The sequence below is a fragment of the Arachis hypogaea genome, chromosome 3, assembly GCF_003086295.3.
Source record: "Arachis hypogaea cultivar Tifrunner chromosome 3, arahy.Tifrunner.gnm2.J5K5, whole genome shotgun sequence".
NCBI classification, from domain to species: Eukaryota; Viridiplantae; Streptophyta; class Magnoliopsida; order Fabales; family Fabaceae; genus Arachis; species Arachis hypogaea.
This window is the reverse complement of record NC_092038.1, coordinates 112327599-112345858: the sequence shown is the minus strand read 5'-3', so window position 1 is coordinate 112345858 and position 18260 is coordinate 112327599. Positions and strand designations below refer to the sequence as shown.

The 18260-nt window shown below is 30.8% G+C and overlaps 1 long non-coding RNA gene across 1 annotated transcript; it reads left to right on the top strand.

Moving 5' to 3' along the window:
• Positions 1-12975: 12975 nt before the first annotated feature.
• Positions 12976-16133, top strand: LOC112790924 (uncharacterized). Its single transcript, XR_003196980.3, has 3 exons — positions 12976-13454; positions 13557-13658; positions 13980-16133. It is a non-coding gene; the product is annotated as an uncharacterized lncRNA (long non-coding RNA).
• Positions 16134-18260: the final 2127 nt, after the last annotated feature.

Below are 18260 nucleotides of genomic sequence, written 5' to 3'. Positions count from 1 at the left end.
CCATCACAATTGATAACGATAATAAGGATATGACTTCTAATTCTCAATCTTTTCTAAGAGCTTTATTATTTATTAGTTTATTTTCTTACCATTTTTACTTTCTTGTTTCTTATTTCAAAACCCAAAAATATACTTTCCCATAACCAATAATAACTACACTTCCCTGCAATTCCTTGAGAGATGACCCGAGGTTTAATACTTCGGTTAATTTTGTTGGGTTTGCTTAAGTCACAAACAATTTAAATATTGATTGAGATTTAATTGTCGGTTTAGAACTATACTTGCAACGTGATATTTTTGTGAAAATCTTTACCAACGGTTTTCCTCTGTCAATTGGACAGAAATATCCCCGATTTCTTTTTGTTGTATATCACAAGCCACGACCTTCTTTCTGGTGGCTCGTAGTATCTTCATAGCAGCAGATTTTGGAGCCATTCTTTCTGTGAAGCGAAAGTAAAGGTACATTAATTACCAACATAAATCACAACCAAAAATCATAAGCTAAAGGTAAGAAAGCTACCTAGCTCGGACCGAAGCTGGCCGGAGTCCCCTAAGAATTTTTTAGTGTCCAGGTGAGGATCCCAACCCCAGCACTCTTGAGACAAGTCAACTACACTCTTCTCAAGTTCATCTAAGGCATCTACACTATATTTGGCTATCACAGGTTTCTCTTCCCAGTATAACGAGAAATACGGCTCATCATTCTCATCCAAGAAGAAAGGTCAAGCCTCCTCTACAGCTCAAATTTTGAAGAAATAATTTTTGAAATCATAGAATAACTCGTCAAAAATGGAGAAAATCTTCCTACCTTGAACTGCACGAAAGAAAAGCCAAGCTAGCTTTTTTGAACCAAAGGGTTTGGTCAGAATAAAAAGGTAAAAGAAAACCTTGATGGAAGGTCGAACATCAAGCTCCCAACATAAAAATTGGTCTATTTTGAGAAAGGCACAAGAATTAGGGTGAAGTTGATAAGGAGCAACGTTGCAAGTTCAAAGGACATTACTCTCAAAGTCAGAAAAGGGAAGCCTAACATCTAGCTTAGTGAAAAAGCAGTCATAAGCGTAAAAGAAGGGACATTCCGACCTATCTAAGGGGAAAAGCATACCCTCTCCTCGGGATCAGGCACTACTATTTCATAGTTTTGCTCATCTTTCCAGTCCTCACAAAGCCTATGGTGCCTACAAAATGTCTCAGCATATTCTTTATCAATCACGGGGGCATGAATATGGATAGAAGAATCTACCCAAGATAGAAAAGAGGAAGAAACTTTTGTTGACATGTCATAAATAATAGATCGAGACATAAAGCTATACCTACAAATACAACAAAGAAATAGTCACAAGAGAACTCAGACACCAATCAAAAGACGTAGAGTAAGTGCAACAAAACACAAAACACAATTTCAAAAGATCTTTTCAAAATAAAAGGGATAGTAATGGCGTTATTCTGCACTAGCAACAGCAACGCCATTGGAGGACAACACGACTATATTCTACAGCAACAAACAGCAATAGTTTCTCAAAATTTCAGAGACACAACTAAAGTTCATAGAGATAGTCCAAAATAACAAAATAGTTTCAAAATCATTTTTAGCAATAAAACGAGCCGTGATGGTTAAAGGAAAAGCAACAGTCTCCATCAAGCAAAAGTCTCCGTCAAAATAGTATTAACCCAAGGTATCATCCAGAACAAACAAATGCAAGTACTCAGAGCAACCGAAAGACAAAAACAAAAAATGGTAGATAAAAGTACCAATCTTGAAGAGATGCGAAATGGGAAGGCATGTCAAGCAGCAAGAAAACTCGCACGTTCCTCTTCAAAGTTCCAAAAAATCTTCAAACAAATCAAGATGGAGAAATCTCGAAGCCAAGAAACGGTTGCAAAGCAAGAATAGGAAAAGAAGAGCAAAGAGTTTTTTATGAAGGAATCAAAGAGAAGCGTTTTTCAGAGATGGAAAAAAGAAGAGAAGAAAATGGCGAGGCTTTTATATGAAATAAGGGGAAAAAGGGCATTTTTCACCCGTCTTTAAAGTCACGCACGGATTTTTAGGAAACTGCCGTATAACGTTCGCCGAATCATTAAAGAGGCAACGTTTTAAATTTTCTAAAACACGTCGAGTACCCGATCTCCTGAAAGTGGCGTGTCCGACTATGGAAGCTGAAGCCACAATTGCTTGAGGCCGACCTTATGAAAGCTCAAACTCAAGTAAGGGCACTGTTTATACCCTGGTCTAGAAATAAAAACAGGCCCAATAAGGATAAAAGGTCCAACCAAAAGAGTGGCCTCTCCAAATAAGTAATTGCCTCGCCGAATCTCTTCTATTATCTCTATCTCCGCTAAAAGATAGATTCCAACAAACTTCCAAGATAAAGGGAACGGTTATCCACTAACAAAGGTGGAACTACTTCAAAATTAGTTATCTATTCTACTATAAATACACTAACACCCTTAGGTATATTCGCGTTCTAATCTACTAAAACCTAACTCTTGCCAATTTAAACATCTGAGTCTCTTGCAAGTACCACTCCCTACCTCCTCACGAGAAACTCAGACGGCGGCACCTCGACGCAATAACCAGTCAAACGGTGCCTCATAAGGAGTTTGGACCTCACGTTCAGGTCCAAATCATCGCTTCAGGTAATCCTCAGAACATTATTATTATTATTATTATTATTATTATTATTATTATTATTATTATTATTATTATTATTATTATTATTATTATTATTATTATTATTATCTAAACACCTAGATTTTTTTTATTCTAATAAAATAATTCTTTGTTTCTTTGAGGTTTTAAAAACAGTTTTTTATATTATCTATTCAAACCCGAAGTAAATTTTATAATAAACATATTTATTTTGAAGAAGATTAAAAAAAGATATTTTTTTATAAGGTCAGCCAAACACGTCTATTGTGCATATTTTCTCATGTCCTAGATAAATTGGTTGTATAACTTATTTTTTATATATTACTGAAAATTTTGAATTTTCTTATATTTTATACTTTTTTTCATGTTTTTTTATTTCGGGCACGTTTTTTGTCATGTTTAATTACAAAGATTTTTAGGATGTATAAATTATATTTCTGATCAAGAATTTTTAAAGAATATAACAGAATACACTAAAAGCTTATTTCCAAAAATAAGTACTAAAAAAGAATGGAAATGGGATGAAAAAGATAGTAAATGTTTAGGGTTTCATTTCATTTTTCGACCTTTTTTGTTAGTTCTTTTATTTCAAAATTTTTTTCTTTAATTTTTAACTTAGATAAACTTAAAAGTCTATTAATTTTAGATTCTCCAAAACGTATAAAAATACCAACTACTACTATAGATAAGATTCTAAAATTTAAAATATTTTCTATATTAGAGACATGTTATTTAAATTTATACTTTCAGATAAAAATTCCAAAAAATAATCTTGAAATAAAGATAGAAGAACTTTTGGATGAAATTTGTGCTAAAAATCCTTTAGATATTAAAAATACAAATAACGAATTAGTAAGCATTAAATTAAAAGATCCTACAAAAGAGATAAATGTTCCAAATAAAATTCCTTATTCTGCAAGAGATAGAGAAGAGTTCTCATTAGAATGTAGAGATCTTTTAGAAAAAGAAATTATAAGATTAAGTAAAAGTCCTCATACGGCTCCAGCCTTTTATGTCGATTTGTAAATTCATAATTTAAAGTATTGACCATTTCTACTATTTCTCTTGCATTTATTTCTAGTCCTTGTTGTATATTTATAATTTTCATTTATAACTTTTCAATCTTATTTTAGTTTATAATATTCTTTTTTTCATGGATTATTGTATATAAAATCTTTTATCTGTTTGTCTTTTTCTTTAAGAAAAGGAAACTCTAGCAGCAATTAAATCTCTTAAGAAATGGAAAATTGATTTACTACCCAGAAAATTTACATTAAGGACAGATTCAAGTTACCTAACATATGATTGACAATGTAAATCCAAGGGATATATCCCTAAAATTTACAAATAGTCAACCTATTTTTAATGAAGAAGAAGAATGCTTGGTTCCAGCACACCAAGTAATATTCATGTCCGTCTACCCAGAAAATTTTCAACCAATTTGAAATTTTCAACCAATTGATCAGATTCAAGATTTAACAATTTACAGTCATGAAGGAAGGCTAGCCAGCACATTAGCAAGGGTCTTTGAAAGAACTCAAAAAATAACGAAGGAATCTCATACAAGGATTAATTATAAAAGTAGAAATACTCTGCTTGTGTCCAGTAAAAAAAATAAAATTGAAGAAAGAGAGATGAGACTCTCGGTAGAATTTGAATCAGCATTCTACAACTTATCTGGACTTTTAGAAAAGCTTCCTGAAGGGATATTTCAACCAATTGATCAGATTCAAGATTTAACAATTTACAGTCATGAAGGAAGTAGCCAGCATATTAGCAAGGGTCTTTGAAAGAACTCAAAAAATAACGAAGGAATCTCACACAAGGATTAATTATAAAAGTAGAAATACTCTGCTTGTGTCTAGTAAAAGAAATGAAATTGAAGAAGGGTCCATCTACTGTAAAGATGTAAATCTGTACAGATTTACACATTTTTGTTTTATTGATTTAAAAGCGTATCACTAAAAAGTGTTGCTTAAAGAGAAAGTGTTACCCTTAATCGTTAACTTGGCTCTGATACCAATTTTTTATCGTCGACTTTTTCAAAATTTCTATTAACTCTTCATATTTTATTTTGAATAAGTTTATAATTTGTATAGATTCATTTGGTGGTGCTTTATTTAAATAATTTGTAAATTCATAATTTAAAGTATTGACCATTTCTACTATTTCTCTTGCATTTATTTCTAGTCCTTGTTGTATATTTATAATTTTCATTTATAACTTTTCAATCTTGTTTTAGTTTATAATATTCTTTTTTGCATGGATTATTGTATATAAAATCTTTTATCTGTTTGTCTTTTTCTTTAATATAATTTCTTAAATCCTCAATAACTTCTTTTATTTCTACACTTTCTCTTGTTTCTAAATATCTGTTTAATTTTTCAATTTCATTCTCCATTTTTTCTTTTAACAGTTTTAATTCTTTTAAGTCATAATATGGTTTTCCAGGCATTTATAAATTTTTTAAGTTTAATTCCAACTTGTTTATATTTATTCTTATTTCTATCCTTTTTATTATAAGATCATTAATTTCAATCTGAAGATTATTTAATTTCCTTTTACACTCCTTTATTTTATTTTTTAATTTTCTCGTCCTTTTTCTTTTTATTTTATTTTCTGGTTTTTCAATCTTTTTATGCTTCATTATTTATTTTAAAATTTCTGCAAACTCTATCATCGATTCATCACTATTTTCTAGAGATTCTATTAATTTTTCTAGTTCTTCAACTTCTCTTTTCAACTTGTCATAGATTATTTTTAGGGCTTCAAATGCTCTTTGATTTATTTCAGAATAATTCAAATGATTTTTTCTTTCAAAGAGCTCTTGTTTCTTGTCTTGATAAATTACGTATATTTCTTCTTTATTTATTGTCATAATTTAATGTTTAGGGTTTCATTTAATTTTTCGACCTTTTTTGTTAGTTCTTTTATTTCAGAATTTTCTTCTTTAATTTTTAACTTAGATAAACTTAAAGGGCTATTAATTTTAGATTCTCTTATTTGAAAATTCGATGAAACTAATTTCCTGATGGTTCTTTTAATAATAGAACTGGGTTTTCAATAGCTTTATATTTTGGTATTTCTGTTTTTACAATTTTCTGAAATAATTCATCAACATAAATTCTTTCTCTATTTTTAAATATTATACTATGATGGCTATTTGTTAAAGCATAATTTATTGCATATGTAATTGAAAATGGTTCGTCATCTTGTTCCATTAGATTCTTTCTGTGAAATTTATAAGCCAAACTTATAGATCTTCCAAGATTTTCAGTTGATAAAGGTATAGTGATCCAAGATGGGCATTGAATTTAACATTTACGTTTGCCAAGTTTCTATGAACAATTCTAATTATTTGATCTATTGGGTCATCAGTAATTCTTTTGTCACAGATTGCTAAGCTTATTGGTGAATTAATTCCTTTCATATATGTAGATTTGATTAAGACTTGTATAGTACTAATATGAATCCATCCAATTTTAGATCTTTTTTGTTGATCTTTAATTTTCTCAATCTGTTTACTCAATTCTTCATCATTTATCAAAGCTATTTCAAGTTCTCCATTGGCGGATTTTATCTTTATAGGGGCTTCAAGTTGAATTTTTCCATAATATATTATATTTTTCTATTAAAAACTTCTTTAAAAAGATTTTGTTTATTAAAATTTTTATTTGATTTGAGATTTAATTCTGTTTTTAGAACAGCCTGCTTTTCATTATCTAATAAGGCAGATAATCTATAATAATCAGATTCTTCCGTTAATTCTAAGCTTTCTAAATAATTCATAACTAAGAGATTAGGATAAAGGCGTACCTTTCTGGAGAAAAACTTCCTTTATTTAGTATATTTTACATAAGATGTTTTTATCTCCAGAGGGGAGATTATAGATATTAACTCCAGAGGGGAGTTTAAAACTATTTTTTCCTAAGGGAATTCTTTTTTCAGACTACAGAATCGCCTCGGCAGCTTCCTCCTTGCTCTCCTAGCATATGAGTACTCTTAGCCTTCTGCTTTCTGTTTTCTGATGATTTCTACAATTGCCTAAGCATCCTATTTATAATAGTTGGGTTTGATGGACAATTCCCATCCTTACCCTTCTTATGACGTCATTGCTTACATCATTGTTTGTTTTTCTTGCACCAGCTACATTGTTGGTGCTCTATGACCTAAGTGCTTACGTCACTATGCAATAATGTTAAGAGATGCTTCAGATGCACTGTCCTCCTCTTTTATCATGTGACCCTCAGATGCATTGTCTTCTTCCTTCATCATGTGAGTTGATTCCGTTTCATTATTGCTTTCTTCAGATATCTCTGAGGCACATAGCTGGCACTTGTGGTCTTCTCTGTCTTTTATCAAATAGCAGAGATTCCTCTTTATCCCTTCAGGAAGCTTTTCTAAAAGTCCAGATAAGTTGTAGAATGCTGATTCAAATTCTACCAAGAGTCTCATCTCTCTTTCTTCAATTTCATTTCTTTTACTGGACACAAGCAGAGTATTTCTACTTTTATAATTAATCCTTGTGTGAAATTCCTTCGTTATTTTTTGAGTTCTTTCAAAGACCTTTGCTAATGTGCTGGCTAGCCTTCCTTCATGACTGTAAATTGTTAAATCTTGAATCTGATCAATTGGTTGAAAATTTTCTGGGAAGACGGACATGAATATTACTTGGTGTGCTGGAACCAAGCATTCTTCTTCTTCATTAAAAATAGGTTGACTATTTGTAAATTTTAAGGATATATCCCTTGGATTTGCATTGTCAATCATATTTTTAAATCTCTTTACTGCATCAACGAATCCTGCAGGAAACTCACTAATTATTTTTAGATCATTAAAAATTAAAATTGTATCAATTAATCCATACTGGAAAAACTGATAGGTGTCAGACGGAGAAGCATCTGGAAATATAACCAGCTTTGTTAGCTGTTCTTTGGCAATAGGATAATATCCCAAAATTGCCTTTTTTTCTTCAGTCCAATTCAGGACTATGTTAAGGGTTTCTCTGAGATTTGTTCTACAGGCCCTTTTTTTTCCTTGATTTCAGCCCTTGTAGGAATGTTTCTTATTATCCCTGTTATCTGGGTTTGAATTGGAGCTTTATCTGCTCTTTTTAGGGTTTGCTCTGGATGGAGAGCTTCATATTCCCTGAAGGATTCCTTTGCCTCTTCCAGTGTTAGAAACCCTCCTTTATGAATTATCCTTGATTGATGTGTGAATGGTGCTACTTTTTTCCAGGCATCATATACTCCTTTCATGGGGCCATTATAAATTACATAATATTTTTTATCTTGGGTAGATTTTTTAATAATTTCAGCAATTGTTTTATTTTCTGAAATTTTTTCTTCACCTGATTTGTCCACCATGCTTAGCTGGCTGAACTCTGATGGTTTTGCTTGTTGTGTTGATTTCATTGTCTCAATGGCCTTCTTGAGAGATTGGATCTGTGTCCTTATTTGCTGGCAATGCCTGCATTTTTCGAGTTCTTGCTCATATTTTTGAATTTCTTGATCTAATGCGTTGTAGACGAACTCCATTCTCTTGTTAATGTATCTGCAATAACATTTTTGTTACCCTTAATGTATTCAATTTTTATTGGATATTGTAACAAAAATAATTGCCATCTTACCAATCGCCCATGATTATAATCAACTTTTAAATTATATCGTATGAAACCTGTTAGGTAACTTGAATCTGTCCTTAATGTAAATTCTCTGGGTAGTAAATCAATTTTCCATTTCTTAAGAGATTTAATTGCTGCTAGAGTTTCCTTTTCATGAGTGGTATATCTCTGTTCTGTTGGAGTAAAAGTCCCTGAAATATACCTGCAAAGTAATTCCTTTAGGGAATATTTAGAATCTAGTGATTCTTTTTCTTGTTCCAAACTTTTTATAGCTTTCTTAGCTTTTAGACAACCTGACCAGGTTATGTCTGAAGCATCTGTTTCTACTATTAAATAGTCATTTTCTTCTGGAATATAAAGTTCTAGAAGTTTTTCGCATAATTCTTTAATTCTTTGAATTTGCATACTATCTTTTTCATCCCATTTCCATTCTTTTTTAGTACTTATTTCCATCCTTGATCAGAAATATAATTTATACATCCTAAAAATCTTTGTAATTATTTCCTATCTTCTATTTTATTAGAAAATAAATTTACCTTTTCTAGAACATTTGGTTGAAGTTTTAGCTTTCCTTGGGTGGATAGAATTAATCCAAGAAACTCTATTTCTTGTTTTGCTATTCTTGCTTTCTTTTTGCTAAGAACTAATCCTTTTTCTTTACATCTTTCTAAAACTATTAATAATTTTTGAAGATGATCTTCTTTATCCTGTTTTGTAAAAACTAGTATATCATCAATGTACACTAAAACAAATTCATTTAACTCTTTTAGATTTTCTTCCATAAATCTTTGATAAATACCTGGGGCTTGTTTTAATCCGAATGGTAATACATTCCATTCATAGAGCAACACACTTGTTGATTCTTTTGTTGGGCAAGTAAAAGCAGTTAATTTCTTTGTTTCTTCGTCTAAACGAAGTTGCCAATATCCTGATTTTGCATCAAGAGATGAAAACCAAGTTGCTCCTTTGATTTTTTCTAAAATAGAATCTTTTCTTGGAAGTTTATGAGCATCACCAATAGTTGCTTCATTCATCTTCTTATAGTTAATAACCATTCTTCGTTTTCCCCTTTTAATTTCATTATTGTTTTCGACATAAAAGGCTGGAGCCGCATGAGGACTTTTACTTAATCTTATAATTCCTTTTTCTAAAAGATCTCTACATTCTAATGAGAACTATTCTCTATCTCTTGCGGAATAAGGAATTTTATTTGGAACATTTATCTCTTTTGTAGGATCTTTTAATTTAATGCTTACTAATTCGTTATTTGTATTTTTAATATCTAAAGGATTTTCAGCACAAATTTCATCCAAAAGTTCTTCTATCTTTATTTCAATATTATTTTTTGGAATTTTTATCTGAAAGTATAAATTTAAATAGCATGTCTCTAATATAGAAAATATTTTAAATTTTAGAATCTTATCTATAGTAGTAGTTGGTATTTTTATACGTTTTGATTTTTGATTTATTGAAGAATCGTGTGGAGCTTTTAAAATTATATATGTTAATTCTTGAATGAATGGATGATATAGCCTTAAAAAGTTATTTCCTATGATAAAATCCATTCCAGAATCTAACATATATATAGATGGAACAATGAACCTATAATTTTGAATAAAAATTTCAGCCATCTCTGCTTTTTGGTCAATTTTATATATTGATTTGTCAGCTATTCTAACTCTTAATAGTTTCTTTAATTTTTTCCAATCAAGTTTTATATTTAAACTAGCAAAGCATTGTGTTGCTCCAAAATCTATGAAAGCATTTATAAACTTTTCTGTTATTTTTATAGTAATAAATGTGGCATTATTACTCAATCTCTGAGTCTGTTTCTGAGACATATTCAAAAATATAGTCTAAGTTATCATCAGATTCCTCTAATGGTTCCATGAAACAAGACTTAGCAATTTCTATTTGTTTAGTAAGATTCTTTTTATCCTTCTTTTTTGGACATTCATTTGTATAGTGTCCTTCTTCTTGGCAATACCAACACTTATAATTTTCTTTTTTATTTGGGCAATAGTTATTTCTTTGTCTTTTGTTTTTATTGTTATTTTCCTTCCTAAAATACCTCTTTTTTCTCCAGTTTGGATAGTATTTTCTTTTTATAAATTGATATTTTCTTTTTCTTTGAAGGTTTTTATTAAGACCATATTTTTGAGGTATCTCTTCATTATCCTGACAGCAAATTCTAATTATATTTGCAAATCTTTTTTGAGTCGCTTCTTGCATACAACGTTCTTTTATTTCCTTTCTTATTGCAGAGGTTGCTCCACCAAAATTATTTTCAATTGTCCCTCTATTTATTTCTCTTATAAATCTTCCCATTATAAATTCATTAGCAGGATATGGAAGTTTTGTTATATACATACTAAGATAATGATTTTTATCTTCTTCTTTTAATTTGTAATAATGTATTCTATATTCACATATATAAGACTCCACATTACATAAATCATATATCTGAATATTAGCTAAATGGTTTTTTGCTTCTTGATATTCTTTATTATAGACTTCTTGTCTATGATCTATAATATTTTTTCCAAAAAATTCTTATATAGAATCATCATTATATATAATATCTTATCATAAGCTGTTGTTTTTACTGTTAATTCTTCTATTATTTGGTTTTCTATTGATGTCATATAATCTCTTATAGTTCCTTTAGTATGAAACCCTATATAATTCCAAATGTCTCTTCCAGATAATTCACTAAGTTTTGGATTGGTAAAGGCTTCTAATAAGAAGGAATTTAACCAGTTTTCGAAAATTTCTTTTTCATTCTTTTTACAGTCTAGATCGAGCATTCTATCTCCTTCCATTTCCTGGATTTTAGGAACATATTTTGATGGTATTTTTGTATATTTTGAATCTTTATTTAGAAACCCTTTTTTAAAAGCATAATTATCAAAACCTGTTTCCCATTTAAATTGAGATTGATTATCCTTAGATGTTCCAGCTTCATTTTTTACTTGTATTGGAATTGTTGGTTCTTCGTCACTAGAATAATCTAGGATGTGTTCTTCATTTTCTATATTTTCAGAATTTACTAATTCTTCTTCTATTTGAAATCCCTGTTCCATAATATTATTTTCTTGAGCCATTTTTAATTGTTTAAAAAGCATTGTAACTTCTTCTAATTTTTCTTCAATATTCATAATTTTAGTAGTGGTTTTACTTTTAAATCTGTTATGTTGATTATATTTTGAAATTTTTCTTCTTTGGAATTCTTTTTTTCCTTATTTCTTTGAAATTTTATGGATACTAATATTTCTTCAAGCATGTCTACTATAGAATTTAATTGTGGGTTAAAGGTATGATAAAGATGTGGTGAATCATCTCCATGGTAACATTTTTTAGAAATTCCGTGTGAAAAATAAGTTTTTTTCGGGTTTTTGAAGTTCTTCAATAAAATTTATAGTAAAATAAAGATTTTGAGAAAAATCATTTTGTATTGATTTTAAGAATTCGATGTCATTACAGTTAACACTAGTTAAAATCATTAATTTTTGATCTATTAATTTTGATATTAGTGGAAGTGTATGCTATTAGTGGAAGTGTTAACGCTCAATCAACAGAGAGGTGTACAAACCAATCCGATGTACTGATTCTAACCCCTTTTTTTATTAGTAATATTTGCAAATGTGATTTCTATTTGTATGAAAGAATCTATCTTGTTTTATTTGGCTTGTATAAGTGAATGCTTTTGTCAGTTTGTCCATAAAAATCACTTCACTGTATGATTTGTGAATGGCAGTATGCAGGAATGAAGGTGTTCATGAATTTGAAGCATTAGGAGATTGGGCCTGTTGCAGCAACTTTTCGTGTTATTTCTTAGTTATTCTGGTGTCTACTGAAGTTTTTGAGTTTTTAGAGCAAAGAAATAAGGTTCTGATTCAAAACTTACCGTATGTTCTAGTTCCTTTGTTCGGTTGGGTGGCTGACTGGCTCTGCGTACAGTGTTACATGAAGAGGTAGAGAACATAATGGATAAACTTTTGCATTTATGATTAAGTGAATTCTCTTCACAAAAATTTCTTGTATGCTTGGAAGTAGAGAATTGTAAGTAAATGGTCAAATTAGTCCCCAAAAGATCACTCATTTTTTAAATTAGTCCCCAAAAGAATTTTTTTAATTAAATTCATCTTTCGAAGATTTTAAGTTAGTCATTTTAGTCCTTACGTCACTTCCATTGTTAACAGCGTCAAAGTTTGTTGATGTGACACGTTAAGTGATATCACTATACACACCTAGTAGTCCTAATTAGTGACTAACATGTTAAGTTTATGAAATTAGGTCAAATAAACTCCAAATTGAAGGATTCCAATGCCTCATGTTCTCCCCTCAATTAGGTTTTGATTTGATCTAATTTCATAAGCTTATCATCTTAATAGTCAATTAAGACTCCTATTTGTGTGTTGTAGTATCATTTAACGTGCCACATTAACAAATTTTGACATTGAATAAAAGAAATGATAGAAGGACTAACGCGATTAATTTAAAATCTTTGAAGGACGATTTGATTAAAAAAATCTTTCGGGGACCAATTTGGAGAACGAGTGATCTTTCAAGGACGAATTGGACCATTTACCCAGATAATTGTTTTAATGCTACAGCAATGGACATTGTAAGTTTTTTTGCCAAATAAATCTTCAATGTTAATAATGTTTGGTTTTGTTGCCCTTTCTTTCCTTCTAATTATTTCAACCTGTGTCTATCTGACTTCAAACCATTTTTCTTTTCTATTGAAATGTTTTCATTTTTCAAATCGCAGTTTTTGTGGCACTTATAATATTGTGTGTCAGAAATGTGTGGAGACAATTTAGAATAACCTGGAGAAGTTGCTTCATACTTCTCATTTCTGAAGAAGCAGTAAACATGATATTGGAGTAGCAATCTAGCATTGCCACTTTCTAGCCCATTTACAACCTGATTATCTTAGTTCTCCTAGAAGCATATTTGCATCTGTGCATTTTCTATATTAAATATAAACTTTTACATTGTATTTTGAGTTCAAAATAGCTATGGGTAGTTCACCTTGCCAATGCAGTGATGTTAACTAAACTTTGATTGAACAATTATCGAAGAAGGTGATAGATATGAGGTAATCGCAGAGGATCGCTTGTCAAGGTGTACTTAATGATGCTTGGAATTACGTTTTACTGTCTGGAAGAGTGGAAGGTAAATCTTTTGAGTTAATCTATACCCTATATAGTGTTTTCCCTTAATGGAGGGAGTGAAATTGAAGATACTATTGAAATTTGCGGCTATTGACTTCTGCAGAGCCTGGAATGTCTTCTGCCTAATCCTGGGCTCTAGAAATCTGAATTAGCAAAGAAGAGGCCACAGTACAAACACTTAAAAGACAACTTTCTCTTGAATCCTGTAAGTTAGTTTCTGTGGGAGCTCTGGTGTTTTCATTGTATCGCTGCAATTGTGTTCTTTCTTTAAAAATTATTCTTTAAAATGCGAGCAAGGGGTACTGTTCTGAGGACTGAAAAGATGCATTATTTCTCACTATATTGATGTTGATAACCGTCAATGTCAGACTAAAGCTGGAATTGAGTTACATTACATTGATAAGGTGTATGTGAGTCTGTGGCAAAGTTCAATATTTTGCTGAATTAGTATTTTTCAAAATTTTTATTCTTATTTTTTTGCTTTATCTGTTTGGCTCTTTTAATGTTTCTGAGGTTATATAATCAGGAATCACAAGGACAATGTACAACTCAACAGTTCTGACACTGATGATGCCATTTGAGTGTAGAACCTTACTCTAGATCAGAAATACTAGTGGGGAGAATTCGTTGTGTCTTGGGGAGACCAATGCAAGGAATGATTTCTTCCAAGTAAATTGCACATGTCTCTTCTATATGTTGAATTGGGGGGAAATCAATAGATACCTTATTTAGCTGTTTCTTCTCTTTTTCGTTGTTCATCTTCTTTAGAATCCCGATAGAATTTTTATTTTAGTGGAGTTCATCAAATTTTGGTAAGCAAAATACTTGTTTTGTGATCTGCACAAACCCATGTAGCATCCATTCCATTAAACTTGTTTGATGACCCTCTGGTCCATGATGTTTTATCCTTATCATAAGATGCATTGTCTGCTAGTACTTTGGTTTCACCTTTACTGTTGATGTATTCTTAAGTTTCTTGGACTACCGAGGGCAACCTGGGTTGGGACTTGGATTAGGGAGAGCAAGTCAAGATTTCAGGATGTCGTCTTTTGTTGCTTACTGAGGGGACTGTAGATCAGAAATGTTAACAGATGCAATATACATTTCCTTTTACATAAATTGGATATGAAAAATATGTGATTTACTTTATATAATAATCATGTGAATAGATAGCATTGGAGGATTTAAACTCATTTTGCTGTCAGATACTATTCTGCTATACGTTTTGGTCACAAAGGGGTTGGTACTTGGAATTGGAAGTAATGGGGTAGTCTAAGGCAATATAGTGAGGACATTGTCTAGTCCTCGGTTGTATTGAATCTGTTAAATAGATTTATTACTAAATTAACAAATAGTGTTGCTCATTGCTTCATTCTTTTAGTGATTTTCTATATGTTAATATTTGTTTCTTGTCCATTATTTTCTGCTCTTTTTATTTTATTTTTTTCCTCTACTGGTTTATGTATCTCTGCTTGTAAAGTAGCAATGCGGTTAGTTATTACTTATTACACTTCATTGAGTGCACACTACTATTAAAGTATTAGTCAGTTTTTCAGAAAGGTCTAATTTGTTTTTTGTTGGTTCTAATTGCCGGGTCAATCTCCAATTAGGTGGATTACTGTGTTGACTCAAGAATTTAACTTTGCTAACAGCCTTCACATTTGGGACACTCTTTTAAGTGATCTAGAAGGTCCACACAGGTATAATTTTGTATGTTATTTATCTTGTAGTACTATATTGCCATTAGCCATATGATCTGTTGCCACCTCTTTGATGAATATGACTGATATAAATGGAAAGAGCCATAAGATTAGATTTCAGTCCAACTTGCCAAACTAATTAAAGATAAAAATAAGAGAAAAGCCCAAAGTCATACACGCTGAATAATGGGAGTGAGTAATGCGCTGGAATATATAGGTAATGTTGAATTATTGTTGAGAACTTGGATTTCGGGAAAAGATCCTCTAAAGTGAAAATTTTGGTAGTATGTTCATCATTTGAGTCTTACTCTTTGCTTCAAGAGTCATTAGAGTGTATAACTTCCTCACTTCAGAAGAGTGACCCTTGAATTTGAATAATCAATCATCAGCTTTGACATGTACTGATTTTATGCCACAAATATCATAAGCCCTTAGACAAGTGTAATATGTTCCCAGAATTGGAACCACTGATATCAAACTCAACAAACATTGATATGTTTCCTAGCAGACGGGAGTGAGAATCCAAGATGGTTGGTACCGAATCATTTAATGGGCATGCACTGTTTTCATATGGGACCATCACATATTTGGAAAATAGGGTTGGCTTATATCCGTTTATCACTCCATTTTTAATGTCTTTATCAGAAATAAAATTGAATAAATTAGCACTCATCACCATCATATATATGTACTTGCAGTCTTCATATTTAAGTTGAAAGGTTATACTGATCGATCAAGCCCTCTTCTATCTCTAAAGATTGCTTGCTTGGAATCGGATCCATGAGCTATCTGCACCATATTTTATATATATCTTCATCCTCTCTTAAATATGAATTTCATATATGCTTTATGGCCTACATTGATATCCTTAATTAATTTTAACTATTTGTATGTTAGAAGTTAGAACCGTTACATTAAGAATATTATTAGCATTATTACTTTAATAGTTTAATCTAGGATTTAATTAGTTCCAATAAAAGTATGCGTGAAGCTAGTTATTTGTGTGATTTTGATCATTTAAGAACAATTGACAATAATGTTATATATGTTAAATTTGTTGAAACTAAGCGTGAGAGATTTGATTTGGAATGGAAGATACTTTCACCATCACCAAAATGATACTTCTCTTCCTTTCCTAAATTCTAAATTGTATTATAACATTTTATGTATGTAACCAAACTTTGAATTCCTTGGTGTTAAATCAACTTTGATAACGAAGTGAAGAGATAAAGTAACTTGTAAGCACAAAAAGATAAGTTAAATTAAATTGTTTAGCATCAAGAAGCACCGACCCAACACATTTATGTCGCCTAAATTGCACACGTCTTGGTGTTTGGAAAGCATGATAATGTCTATATGTATGTACGCTGTAATTTTCCACGGTAATATTGTTTATACACCCATTTGGCTGTATTTGATGAATTCATGGGGTTGGGACCCTCTCATGGGCCATGGACCGGAACCTACCTGTCCAAACGGAGCAAACAATAGTTTGGCAGAAGGTTGAAGAGTAGGTCAGATAGTAGAAAATGCAATAGAAAAAAAATTCGACTCGGGGCATTTTCTCTTTTTAGGGTATGAAGTAAAAAACGAAGATAGAAAAAAAAAAAAAAAACAGGATTAATGGATAATGATGTTGTTACTTTTATTTTTGATAATGTTATTTTATATATGAATTTTTTGTATTATATGTTTGCATGATTGTAATAAAAAAATTGACAATATCTTTTTTAATATGTTAAGATGTTAGGTTGTGCTAGTAAGTTCGGATTCTTTTTATTTTTTAAAAGAGAGCGACTTGAAATGAAAAATATACTGGGTTTAACATTTGGCAAGTCTTTTGGTGTTTATTTTTTTCAAAATCAAAACTTATAAAAGCGCGTTAGTGGCTAATGGCCATAGCCCTAATGCTATGCTTTGTGTCTCTTAACATTTATCTTTTTTTTCAAAAAAAAACATTACTTAAGTAGAGTAAGTTTTAGGATCTTCTCAATCTATATGCTACATAACTCTTATAGGAAACTTATTTTAAAATTACACTAGGCAAAGCAGAGATAAAGAAGCTGCTGATATAGGACTAAGGAATTCAATGCAGAAATTCCAAAAAAAAAAAAAAGAGAGGAAAAGTCAGTCGAGAATTTTCTCTTTTATGTGCAATGAAAGGGCATATTTCAATAAAGAAAGACATGTGGGGAGGGTCCTTATTAAGGAAGGCACATGGGGGATTCTTCATGTCAAGGTGAAGGAAGCCTTCCTAAGCATTATTCATCCTACATCGATGTTGATGGAACTTTCATAAAGCACAACCAAAACAAAATGTACCATCTCATATTTTTTAAAGTTATGACCCAACCTGTCTTCTTGCTATACCTTCAATACTTGATACCTAATCAATTAGCTGACTTCAAATATAAAAAATACTATCAGAGGAAAACAAAAATGAAGTGTTAATATATATAATTGAAGACTTTTAATTTTCTCCTTTTTAAAAGAAATAATGGATGAGAATTGAGTTTTAAGTATTATAATAACTAATATTATTTGGACATCTTACATCTAGTACCTTAGCTTAAATGTTTTTGAAGGCTTCTCAATGTGCATATTGATTCATGATCATGATGAGGTTCCTTGTTCCTTTAAATATACTCCAATCTTTTTAAGAGTGTCTTGCTTGGAAGCACTGTTAGCGAGGGCCCTTCATGCTTAAACAATATCTCCCTTTGTCTCGTTACCCTAACTTTTTAAGAGAATAGACTTCTCCATATGACACTGAAAAAGAATAAAAATAATAATATTAATAAAATTCAAAACAAAAATAAAATCAAACGGTACATCATATTTAATTAATTAAAACATGGTGGCTTTTCATATGGGAAATTCTTTTCAATATTTATACCAAATAAGATGTAAAATAGAAACGACTAAAACAAGCACACATGGACATAGACATATTCAAACAGGATCAAATATTAAACTAGCTAAATTTCACTTCACATATGTGTGACAATAATATATATTAGGTAGTAGTGGCTTATTCATATTCAAAGACATAATCTATGAAAAGAAAGGTAGGGTAGAGTAGGGTTGGGGCTTGGGGTGGAGGTTGC